The following is a 13104-nucleotide window of genomic DNA, read 5'->3' on the forward strand; positions in this document are numbered from 1 at the left end:
CAGTTCAAATCAATTAAAAGAACACAGGCAAACAGTAGAAGGATTTAGCTGTGAACTAGTTAGCAAGTAATGGCTAAATAAAATATGTTCTACTACAATGTTTACAATGAAAAAAGAGTTGGTAATGATACACATAATGCGAACTAGAGAAACAAAATAGAACTTGTGAATTTGTTGAAGTAATGATGACAATGAGTACAAGGAAGCATGTAATTAAAAAAACAAGAAAATGTAATTGTTGTAACTGAGAGTATTTATCAAATTTTTCCTCACAATAATACTGGTACCTCTCGGTACTGGTACATACGTAAAAATTAGATATCGGGATTAAATACACTACTGAAGTAGTGACACACATGAACATACCACGCCTGAGCAAAGGAAGAAACAATACAGAAGCAATTTCTACTCGAGATGGCACAACATATACAACTGCTTAATTAAATTGTATTTAGTGTTCACAGTTGTTAGTAAGTTGATTTGTCAATGCAAATAAAAATTGGCCGTGTGAAGTACCAAAGGCTTGAAAATTGAAAGGCTTGAAAATGAAAATTTTTAAAGGAAAACTATCGCTTGATTAGTCTGAAAGAATACTAGTTATAACTAGAATAAATAAGAAAGAAAGCGCAATAACAATAACATAAAAGCAGTAAATATAAAAAAAGGCAAAATTTAGTTTTTGGCATACAAACAATTATTGTAGCATGCAAGCTTTCCTTCGCCAGGTAAGAGCATTGGAGACTTTTTTATTGATGCATATTGTAAATGTACATTCAGATAACTATATTAATTAAACTTTATTTATATTACAAGTTCACTAATATAGACCTAATCTCTATTCACAGTATAAATATTTTAATAACTACGTTGATAACATTATACTTATATGTCATGTACTCTAATATATACAGTACTTAATGTCTGTTCATTATATATATTTTAATGACTATATTAATTACACTTTATTTATATTCCATATACATTTATATCTACTTATCTATATTTGGCCCATTTCTTCTACCAAAGAAAATTAATAACAGAGAATACTGAATCTAATCTTGCCCACTTGGTGCTAGTCTCAATACGTTACAATATATTAACAGTTTAATTTGATTTAGAATGATTTACAACACATATTGACATAAACTGTGTCTTGACCAAAATATTAAGTATACACAATAAACTTGAATCTCCACATCTAGTCCTCCGTTGCAGAGGCAATGCATTGGATGGTAATCTTTACTATAATCAGAGCAGTGTCCGTTTGTCTGTTTGTCCTAAGTCATGCTAAGAGCGTTAGGAAAATAATTGTCTTACACAGGAATCACAGGGTAGTCACACTCACGGTTTCAAGTTGAAAGGCATGCATGCTACCACTACACTGCTCAGGCACCTTGCTGCTTTGTCACAAAACTCCTCATATACTGATTACTCTTGACAACTCTCAAAGTAAAAGGAATTGCCGAGAATACTATTATATATAATTCACAAAAAGTCTTACAAACGCTTTCCATAGTTTGCGAGGGAAGCAAACAAAGAAAATAAATTTAGCAGCAGTTAGACTGTAAGAGACTTATAGTTTCTACAAGCACCTATAAGACTTACATGTATAGTCTCTCACCTTAGCACACCAAAAGTGGTGTGCTAAGGTGGTGAACGATTTAGCAATAGTTTAATTTAACGATTGGTAGATTAAATTGTAGATTAATTATTTTGATCAACAATATAATCTACCATTGGTAGATTATATTGGTAATCTACCAATGGTGAAATAAAACACATCGGTAGATTGGTAGATTACATACCTAAAATCTAAAACGGTTGTTATCCATAGTTGGAGCGAATTGAAACAAATAAAATATGTGACAATGAATTTAAAAGATAATGACATCGACCAGATCCACAGAAACAACATGAATAATAAAGCTAACATTTGTGCTCATTTACTTGTAGTGATGCTGGGGCAGTTTCTACTCGCCGTGAGTGCATCAGTCAGAGCTGGAGGAAAAACTGGTTTTCAGGGTGTTATTAAATTTAGGGATAGTGTCCCACAGCTACTACTCTTGAGAGAAAATGTAACTTCAACCAGCTGATATTCAAGGCTAATTTTGAGAGTGTGACATCATTATTCAAGGCTGAATGAGCACAGCCTGCTGAACTGCATAGCTTTTTTACTTCTCTTTGATGGGAGTGTTTTCTCTATTTTTCTTAGTATTATGAGCATCCAAATGAATGAAAACATAAGCAATTGAAACGGTGATGCATGTCTTTACCTTTGCACAAAAATTACCACGACATAGTAGTGAAAAAAACAGACAAAAAAATTAATACAAAAGTTTAATTAAGTATACCAGTAATTCTAGATAGTTATTCCCAAAAGGGTTAACGCTCGTTTACTTTATATTCTCTATACCTAGTAGTGCTGGGACGATATTACGATATTTCGGTATATCGTCGATATCACTTTCTGATACCGACCGTACCGAGTGCTTTCTGACCATATCGAAATATCGGATATCGTCGGTATTTGACGATATCGACGATAATATAGATTTTTTTACGTCATCGCCCTGTTTGCATAGGCGCTCGTCTATGAAAAAGCCGCCATCTTGGAAGAAAATTATCATCATTCTCTTGATTAATAGTGTGTTAATTAAATTTGCTGATAACAAAATCACAAAAAGCCTCTGTTTGCAGGCATATTATCAAATAAAATAGAAACTGTGAAAGTATCCTGAAGGCAAGATAGTAGTGAACAATTCATGTGTAGTTTGAGATTATTGGTGTAAAAGTTAAAAGAAAATTTACATGACATGATGACTTCAAATAACTAATGCAGGATAACTTTTACAAAAATAAAGTGATTGATACTATATACAAGAGTTCAGGTCTAAAGAATAGATCTTCTATACGTATTGATTGTGGCAAGATTGATTGTTATTAATAAGTTGGTGACTATAATATGGTCTGTACCATCTGACTGTGTAAGCAGATTTGTTTCTAGGTATTACCTAGAAACAAATCTGACTTTACCTGATTGCTAGACATTAGAATAAGAACATAAATAATTACCGTTAATTTCTTCTTGCACATTCTCTGCTTGTACTCCATGCGTTATTGGTGGACCTTGATCATCAGGTGGAGGTGGTGGTGGAGATGTAAACTGGGATAAAGCGATCACTCCTACTAACGCTGCTGCCCCCGCAGCAACCGCTCCTAATACTGGCATGACTGTACAAATAAAAACTGGTGTAATATGTTATATAAAATATGGTATCTTAGTGCTATACGTAATTTTGTCACTTTGGAACTCACCGTAGCTCAGAATCTACTTTCTAGACACCGATGATGCACTATTTTAATAAAGAGGTAACTCTAATAGACTTTTAAACAAAATAAGAAAGACCACTTCCTAACTTGAAGAAATATTCAAGTCAGAAAGCTCACACAATTACTAATATAAAACTACGTGTACCATTCCATGAATAAGGAGCATCGACAGAGTATCTATATGTCTAAAAATGCTTAGGCATACTAAATGATAGTCAATAATAAACTAGGTAGGGGACTGAACAAGTAGATGATGTAAACTAGGTGCTGAAACAGAAAGAATCAAATTGATAGACTGAGTAAAAAAATTTACCAAGCTCCTAAAACATTTAACTTTGAGCATGTGATAGTTACAGTAAAAATTTACTATTCTTGTTTTCTTTACTACAAGGTGGTCAGCAGTTAACTCTAAACTTATGCTTACCTGCAAGTGCGACAGTTTGTAGGATCACAGGAATGAAGACTAAATGTTTCGGGTCAAAGTCAGCTGTAAAAGAAAATAAGGAGGACTTTTTTGAAGATTGTGTAAGCAACTATCGGAAATTATAACGGAATGCTTTGACATTCATAAAAACAAAGTCCTGTGCTACTAGTCTCTAGCAGCAGTATAGAAAAAGTTAATACTACTTTACATTCAGTCATATACTTAGACTTAAAGGAGCTATGATGAATAATATCGCTGTCATGAATAATAGCCATATTTTCTCCTTAAAGTTTGAAACTAAAATATATGAACCCGATGCTGCACTGTGTATTGTTGCGAGTGACAATAATTCCTTATGCTCTGTCTCAAACTTTAAATAAAATACCATTTTTCTATAGTAGCAAACTTCTGAATTCTCAAACTAAGTCTAAATGGGATTACGATAGCCTATAATTCTCAACATATTATAACATTAGTCTATATATACATTGTATATTTATATAAGCTGATGATAAGCTATATATCTTTACTTATCATAATAATAGTCTATATATCTTTATATGAGCTGATGATAACCTATATATATTTATTTATCATAATAATAGTCTATATATTTTTATATAAGCTGATGATAACCTATATACCTTTACTTATCATAATAATAGTCTATATATCTTTATATAAACTGATGATAACCCATATATCTTTACTTCTCATAATAATAGTCTATATATCTTTATATAAGCTGATGATAACCTATATATATTTACTTATCATAATAATAGTCTATATATCTTTATATATGCTGATGATAACCTATATATCTTTACTTATCATAATAATAGTCTATATATCTTTACATAAGCTGATGATAACCTATATATATTTACTTATCATAATAATAGTCTATATATCTTTATATAAGCTGATGATAACCTATATATCTTTACTTCTCATAATAATTGTTTATATATTTTTATATAAGCTGATGATAACCTATATATATTTACTTATCATAATAATAGTCTATATATCTTTATATAAGCTGATGATAACCTATATATTTTTACTTATCATAATAATAGTCTATATATCTTTATATAAACTGATGATAAGCTATATATCTTTACTTATCATAATAATAGTCTATATATCTTTATATAAGCTGATGATAACCTATATATATTTACTTATCATAATAATAGTCTATATATCTCTATATGAGCTGATGATAACCTATATATATTTACTTATCATAATAATAGTCTATATATCTTTATATAAGCTGATGATAACCTATATATATTTACTTATCATAATAATAGTCTATATATCTTTATATAAGCTGATGATAACCTATATATCTTTACTTCTCATAATAATTGTTTATATATCTTTATATAAGCTGATGATAACCTATATATATTTACTTATCATAATAATAGTCTATATATCTTTATATAAGCTGATAATAACCTATATATTTTTACTTATCATAATAATAGTCTATATATCTTTATATAAACTGATGATAACCTATATATATTTACTTATCATAATAATAGTCTATATATCTTTATATAAGCTGATGATAACCTATATATATTTACTTATCATAATAATAGTCTATATATCTTTATATAAGCTGATGATAACCTATATATATTTACTTATCATAATAATAGTCTATATATCTTTACATAGGCTGATGATAATCTATATATCTTTACTTATCATAATAATAATCTATATATCTTTATATAAGCTGATGATAACCTATATATATTTACTTATCATAATAATAGTCTATATATCTTTATATAAGCTGATGATAACCTATATATTTTTACTTATCATAATAATAGTCTATATATCTTTATATAAGCTGATGATAACCTATATATCTTTACTTATCATAATAATAGTCTATATATCTTTATATAAGCTGATGATAACCTATATATTTTTACTTATCACAATAATAGTCTATATATCTTTATATAAGCTGATGATAACCTATATATATTTACTTATCATAATAATAGTCTATATATCTTTATATAAGCTGATGATAACCTATATATATTTACTTATCATAATAATAGTCTATATATCTTTACATAGGCTGATGATAATCTATATATCTTTACTTATCATAATAATAGTCTATATATCTTTATATAAGCTGATGATAACCTATATATATTTACTTACCATAATAATAGTCTATATATCTTTATATAAGCTGATGATAACTTAGATATACATGTATTTACTTATCATAATAATAGTCTATATATATTCATAGAGGCAGGTGATAACCTATATATATTTTCATACTATGATAATATGTAAGATATTTTACTTACTAGAGTAGAAGCTTACGTAATTTTAGTTACCCAATGAATAGCATATATTTTTTACTTATCCTGATGTTACCTTATATATCCTAACTTAACCTAATAATAAGTTAGATATTACACATCAGCCTAATGATATATTAAAAATCTTAACCTAATATTATTGTGTATCTCATAACTTACTTTTTTCTTCCCTGTATGTATTCTTTTGAGAAGGTTGCTGTCTGCTGTCTCTCTTGAGATGAAGTTGTATGTAGTTAATCTTTTCTTCGCAACACTTGATCTTTTGACTTGTCTCTTTTATTCTCACTTCCGTCTGATCTATAAAGTCTCTGCACTGTCTAAGTTTTTTCTCGAGCCTTTCTTTTTCTTGGGTCATGATGACTTTTTTTCTCTCAAAATTTTCAGTTCATGCTCGTACCTCGCTTTTTCTTTCTTTAGCTCCTCTAACTCTTTTTGCTCTCTTTCCATTTTCTTTCTCAGCTCCTCTTGCTCAGTCTTCAATCGATGGTATTCTGCGCAAAATAATCACACCCACTTCAACTTTCAATATTTGATACAAGTTCCTGTCTATATATATTGTTGAAAAGTTGATAAGCACGCGTATGACCACTGACCTGCAAAATAGTCTGAATCTGTGCGAGCTGTATGCCACTCTTCGATTGTTTGAACTTGTTGGTTTTTCTGTTCTAGTTGAATGATTGTTTGCTGATGCTCATTCGAAGCACGATTGCATATGCTGGTCACATCATCCAATTTTCTGCTAATAGATTGTTCATCTGAATCAACTAAAACCAAATCTTTTGTCAGCCTTGTAAGACCTCTTGTTATATCTTTTACAGCTTTTTGCAGATCATCTTTCAAATTGATCAGCTTGTCTTTGTCGGTTTCAAAAGTGTGTTTTTGTTTGGTCAATGCGAATTGGTGATCATTAGGCTCCCCTAAAACATATTTTTCTAAAAAGCTAACAAATTCAGGAACTATACATGTAGTTAAGAAATTAAAATTTAATACTATGGAAAGGATCATTGTTTAAAATATGTTTAAAAAAGGATGAAAGAAAGGTGTGTGTGCGCTAGTGCAATTTTTTATTTTGTGTACTTAATAGGTACAAATAGAATTTAACAGAAATGCAAACATGAAATAAAAATGACAGCCCAATAGTTTGAGACTAGCAGCAGGACAGCCTCGCTGGCAGTTTGCAGAAGAGCAGACACAGTTGTGAGAGAGCACCAGCAGCCCACATGCACTCCGCTTGCTTCACTTTTATAACACTTTAAGCCAAGTCATGAAAGTAAAATAAGTATTTACTGAACAATTTAGCTGCAGTGAACAACATAGATTTTTTACTAGTTTTGAAGTCTTGCATTTTAGAAGCATTGCTTGTCTTCAACCGAGTGCAGTAGCTGTGATCAATTATCTTGTTTCAAAAATCAATATATGTAAAAACTCTGACAAAATGCAGCACAAGCCAGCAATTAAACCGAATTTTTCCAGGCATTATTTTAAATGAAGAAAAACTATTAATTACTAATGGTTTCGTTCAACTTTAAAAACAATTCTTACAGATTTTTTTCTGTAATGACACATTTTTTTCCAACTCTGTTGAGTGAGTAAGATCCCAAAGCTCTTTTCCATAAATCATGTGATGGTAGAAAATCTGTATAACGAAGGTCAATCATTGTTTTGGTCTCAAAGTATCTTTTCTCATTGTGCATCATCAAAGGTATATAATGAACTTTACTGGTTAATTCTGTAATATGGCTTTAAGAGGATATGTTATCGTCAATTGTTATTCCTAAAAACTAGGGATGAACTTTTACAGAAGTTGGCAATTTGTTAAGTGAAATATGATTATATGTATGCGGTATATTTTGCTTAAATGAAACGCATGAATGATTTATGGCAGTGCCGGGACGAGGGCCGTACCGATCGACCTCCAGGTCACCACAATTACAGGATCAAGCTTTCTGGACATAAGAGAAGGCTCGGCCACTGTTGAGAATGCCCACATAACCAGAAAGACAGTAACAAAAAACTGAGCGCAGGACAAAGGAAAAGGGGCGGAGCCTAAAAAGAAAGAAAATACATGTATATAAAATGAGCACAAAACAATCGTTAAGGCGGAGTTGTATGCACACACTCTCGACATGTTTGCATATGGTTTATTGCTAATCTTAAATTCATTCTGAAGTATAATTATTTATTTAAATGTATATTTCATTGGAGTTTAACACTCGGTGTTATTGCTTGACTGTATTGTGGAGAGTAAAGGAAACCAGCAGTTTCCTGTCTAATTCTTTTTTTCAGAGTTTGATATATCAAAGGCCACTATCATTTTTAATTTTTTTATATAAAGTTAATCTATGCTATAATACAAGCAGTGTCCATCTGTCTGTCTGAAGCAGCACCAAAAGCATTACGAATAAAATTGCCTTGCCCAGGAATTGAACTCGAGTACTCCGATTTACAGTCCAGCACTCCACTCAGTGACCCTGTCACATCTGTATTGAAACAAAAGGCAAAAAATATTTGCTTGAGTTGAGCCTAAGAAAAATATGCTAACAACCTATCTTGAGTATAGCTTCTCTTTGCAAAATATTTTATTTTTATTATAATTTATTGTTAGCAATTACTAGTTGCGCTATAGAGGCATGACAACCCCAAATGTTCACTAGTTTTAGATCTACAGACTTGGGTGATTTTTATTGGACAACAATAATACTACTAAAAGTTATTATTCATATTTCATCAGCAACAATAATGCCGTAAACTGTAATGATATTAATCAATAGTTTGAGTCTGGCATGCATTTTCGAAGATAACCGAAAAAGTGTCCGTTCTCATTCTGCAACTCATTTTTGATATTTTTCATGGCATCAGCTGATGTAAATTTGTATGATGATTAATTTGATGTCAACATATTTTATAGATCATGTGGTTTCAAAGTTATGATGATTTACACTCGTATCCGACAAATATTAGGTTTTATCGATTCAAATAGGAGCGTTAGGAAAAAAGATAACTCTGTGCAAGCTTTGAACTCAGAGTAACCAACAGCTTCACAAGCTCGCTACCATTATACTGTTCAGTAGCCATAACAATTTATTATGAACAGTCATACTTCGACTTACGAGCTTAATGCGTTCCGAGACTGAGCTGGTATGTCAATTTACTCGCATGTTGGTGCAATTTATTTATATATAGAACAATTAAATATCTATTGACTGGTTTCCATACTCTAAAAAATGCAAATAAAACACTCGAAACAAGATATTGTAACAGAAAGAACATGTTGGTTAATGTCCTAACTTACTACATTTCAAAAAACAACAAATAAAAAATAATGCAGGGAAATGTGATAAATTAAAATGTAAAATTAAATACAAACAATAGCAGTTAAAGCTAGCATTTGCCAGAGAGGGAAATATAAGTTATCCTTCATTACAACAATTGAATTTGATAAATTTGGATTTTATCAAAGTCTCAAAAGACAACCTTAGAAGCAAATCTAAAAGCAAACTTTCATTTTTAACTTAACGTAATTAAAATTTCTTCAGCGTTCATAGTTTGAAGGTTCTCGCTGGTTAGCTAATTTTTCTTTTGTTTCGCTTTCACGACAAGCAGACCGTTTTAAGATGAACCTATCTAAGGACATTTGCCTTTGTCGCCCTTTCAACATGTTGCGATTAGGACGAACACAGGTGTCTCCACAAAGGTTTAATGCACGACCACTAGCCAACTTGTCCGAGTGTCTATTTTTATAGTTTTGATACATAGCACCGGCCTTTTCAAATAGCGTCGTTTCAGTTACGCTGTCACCGGCCAATTGTTTATCTTTTATCCAATGCCTGAGCGGTCTCTCCATCAGCGGTCGTGAAGATCGCGGCGCCATTTAGAAACTACGGTTAGTCCTTGTGCAAGCTAAATGCTCTGAATATAATCCTTCTCTTTGATAATTGTGGATGTATTTCTGCCATATCGCTGAGCTAGCTCAACCACGCATATTTTCCAATATTTTTCCGTTTAATATCAATTGTTATCATTTGCTTTTTCTTTGCATTATTTTTCATTTTACTGGCAATCTTTTGGTCTACGCACAGTACTTTTAATTCACATAAATCTGCACTGAAAAGCGCGCACAAAAACACTGTTCAAAAGTATAACCTGAGCAGTTGAAAAATACAGATTGATGCTGTTGTCATAAAACACCTCCAGCATACTTGGAAACTGACTCACATGCTCATATCTCAAACATGGCTTGTATGTTAGTGCTAAAACTTGCATAAAAGCTGGCTCGTATCTCAAGTTTCTCGTACGTTGGAGCACTCATAAGTTGAAGTACTACTGTATTTATCTATATATTGATTACTTATAACGATCTCTCACAGTGCAATGAACTGGCAATCGTAGCAGTATTTATAAATACACAACACCGATAATAGGCTGATTGATGTATCATTGAATTGAAGTTAACAAATGTAGAGGTTCAAAATCGAACGATGGAATAAGTAATATTAAATATCTGTAGTTGCAAGGCAACAATTTAATTTTCACGGTGAAAGTTTCCTTTTTATTGTCCTGAAAATGTCTTTAGTTACCATATCATCATACTGATTGTGTTGATGTTTATATTGATTAAACCAAAACAACAGTTGTGCTGCCAAAAATATAAGAAAACGTGATTTGGCGGTAAATTCAAATTAGGCAAGTTGTTTGAAAACCACTAAAACACATTGAAACATTTTAAAACAGTTTATCAACATCTAAACTAACCTTTGGCTTCACTTCTGAGATATCTCTCTAACTCTTGGTAACCTTTTCTAGATGCTACCTTTTCGGCAGTCTCCGACTGCCTATTCTGTATTTCCAAGACTTTGATTTTCTCTTGAGAGGATGGCAATGACTTCAGGAAAGACCAAGCATAGTCAATACGGTTAAAATTGACTGAATTTATGAGTGGTGTATCCCCACCAAAATTCTGTTGAGTGAGATGTTCCACTAAGTCTTGTTGTGGTATTTTTCGTAGCAGGAGTTCAATAACTTCAAACATGTCTGGTCGTACAGTTGCCAAATGGAGAACCGTTCCAAAGTTATCAAGCTGTTGCTTGATGATCTCACTGCACTCTTCTTGAGATGTATGGTTTAGGATAACCTTGATCGCATCAAAACTGTAATTTATAATAGCGTCACCCAAAGGGTTGAGCTGTGATATATCACAAATCTCACAGCAACTGTCATCCTTATCCAATGGTTCAAACGCATAAAAAAGGCCACTTTTGATAGGCTCAAAAGAAGGGTTACAAGTTTTGTGAGATGAACCTGTTAACAGAACCATTCTTTCTTCTTTGCCTCTTAGCTTTTGTAACGCAAATTCTAAGAACTTTGATTGATTTGCTTGAGCAGCTAAATGTAAGATATTCCGTCCCTCTGAGTTTGAGAAACGAAGTAAAACACAGCTGCGGTTCTCTACTAAACATTCTACGAAATCAATGTCACCCTTTATAGCAGCGTAGTGCAGAGCATTCCAGCCACTTGAACACTGATTTCCATTAACAAAATGCCACAAACTGTCTTCAGTCACATCCCTCAAAAGAGTTCTTAACAGAGCTAAATCCATTTTGTTTTCTCCCTTGGAGACTACATAACTTTGCAAAAGTAACTCCAGCTGCCCCATGGTCTGGCTGAAAAAAATTATACCGAATTATATATACATATGCATGAATAAATAAAAAAACCACATATACAGTCAAACATGGATAACTCGCCCTCTGATAGCTCAAACACATAGTTAACTCAAAAGGTTTTGTTTGACCTGTTCCCATGCAATGATAATCTGCTTCAGATAACTCGACCTCAACTTCGTCAACTCGAACAGTTTTTTGCCCGGCAGCTACCGAGACGGTTGTTATTGCTTTAGAATATCACGTTATTTCAAGCCATCGAGACAAACCCCAACTTTTAGTAGTTCATAGGCGTTATTACCATCATCAGCAAAACATCTTTGTCAATGACTTTTCAAAAGGTTTGTTAAAATTTGATTTTTTTTCCAAACATCCGCAATCCTTCGAAGGCAAGGAAAAGCGAGGTAACCTTGGCATAAACTTTAAGAAAAATCAGCAAAATGATCTTGGTTAAAACGCTCAAAAGAAAAATGTGTCTGTTCTTCTGAACATTTTAACAGCAATCTAGTTTTGCCAATTTTATTCTGAAAAACGTCTTGGCAGTCTCCGTTCTCCACTAAACATTCTGCAAAATCAATGTCACTATTTATAGCGGCATAGTGCAGAGCATTCCGATCACTTGAACACTTATTTCTATTAAGAGGATGCAACAAACTGTCTTCAGACACATTCCTTCAGAGAGTTCTTATCAGAGCTGAATCTACTTTGTTTTTTCCCTTTGAACCTACATAACCTTGCCAAAGTGGCTCCAGCAGCCCCATGGTCTGGTTGATAGTAATTATACAGAATTATATATATATATATATATATATATATATATACATGAATTATTAATAAAAACAACATATATATGTATATATACGTATATATATTTATATGTGTAAGTAGGGGAGAGAAAGAAAAAGAGAGAAGGAGGGGGAGAGGGGGAAAGGTGGAAAGGGAACGAGAGGGAGAAAGGGAAATGGAGAGGGAGAAAAAAAGAGGGGGGAGAGAGAAGGAGAGAGAGGGAGAAAGAAGGGAGAGAGGAGAAGAGAGAGGGAGAAAGATGTGGAGTGAGACGGAAAAAAGAGGGAGAGTGAAAAAGAGAGGCGGAGAGAAAGAGGGGGGGGGAGAAAGAGGGAAAGATGGAGGGGAAAGAGAGGTAGAGAGAAGGAGAGAAAGAGGGGAAAGGAGGAGGGGGGGGGAGGGAGAGAAAGAGGGGATAGAGTAGGGGAGAGAGAGGAAAAATATGGAGATCCAGGGAGAGAGAAGGAAAGAGAGTGGGAGAAAGGGAAAGAGCAAGAAAGGTAAAGGGGAGAGAGCTAAA

The sequence above is a fragment of the Watersipora subatra genome, chromosome 4, assembly GCF_963576615.1.
Source record: "Watersipora subatra chromosome 4, tzWatSuba1.1, whole genome shotgun sequence".
Lineage (NCBI taxonomy): Eukaryota > Metazoa > Bryozoa > Gymnolaemata > Cheilostomatida > Watersiporidae > Watersipora > Watersipora subatra.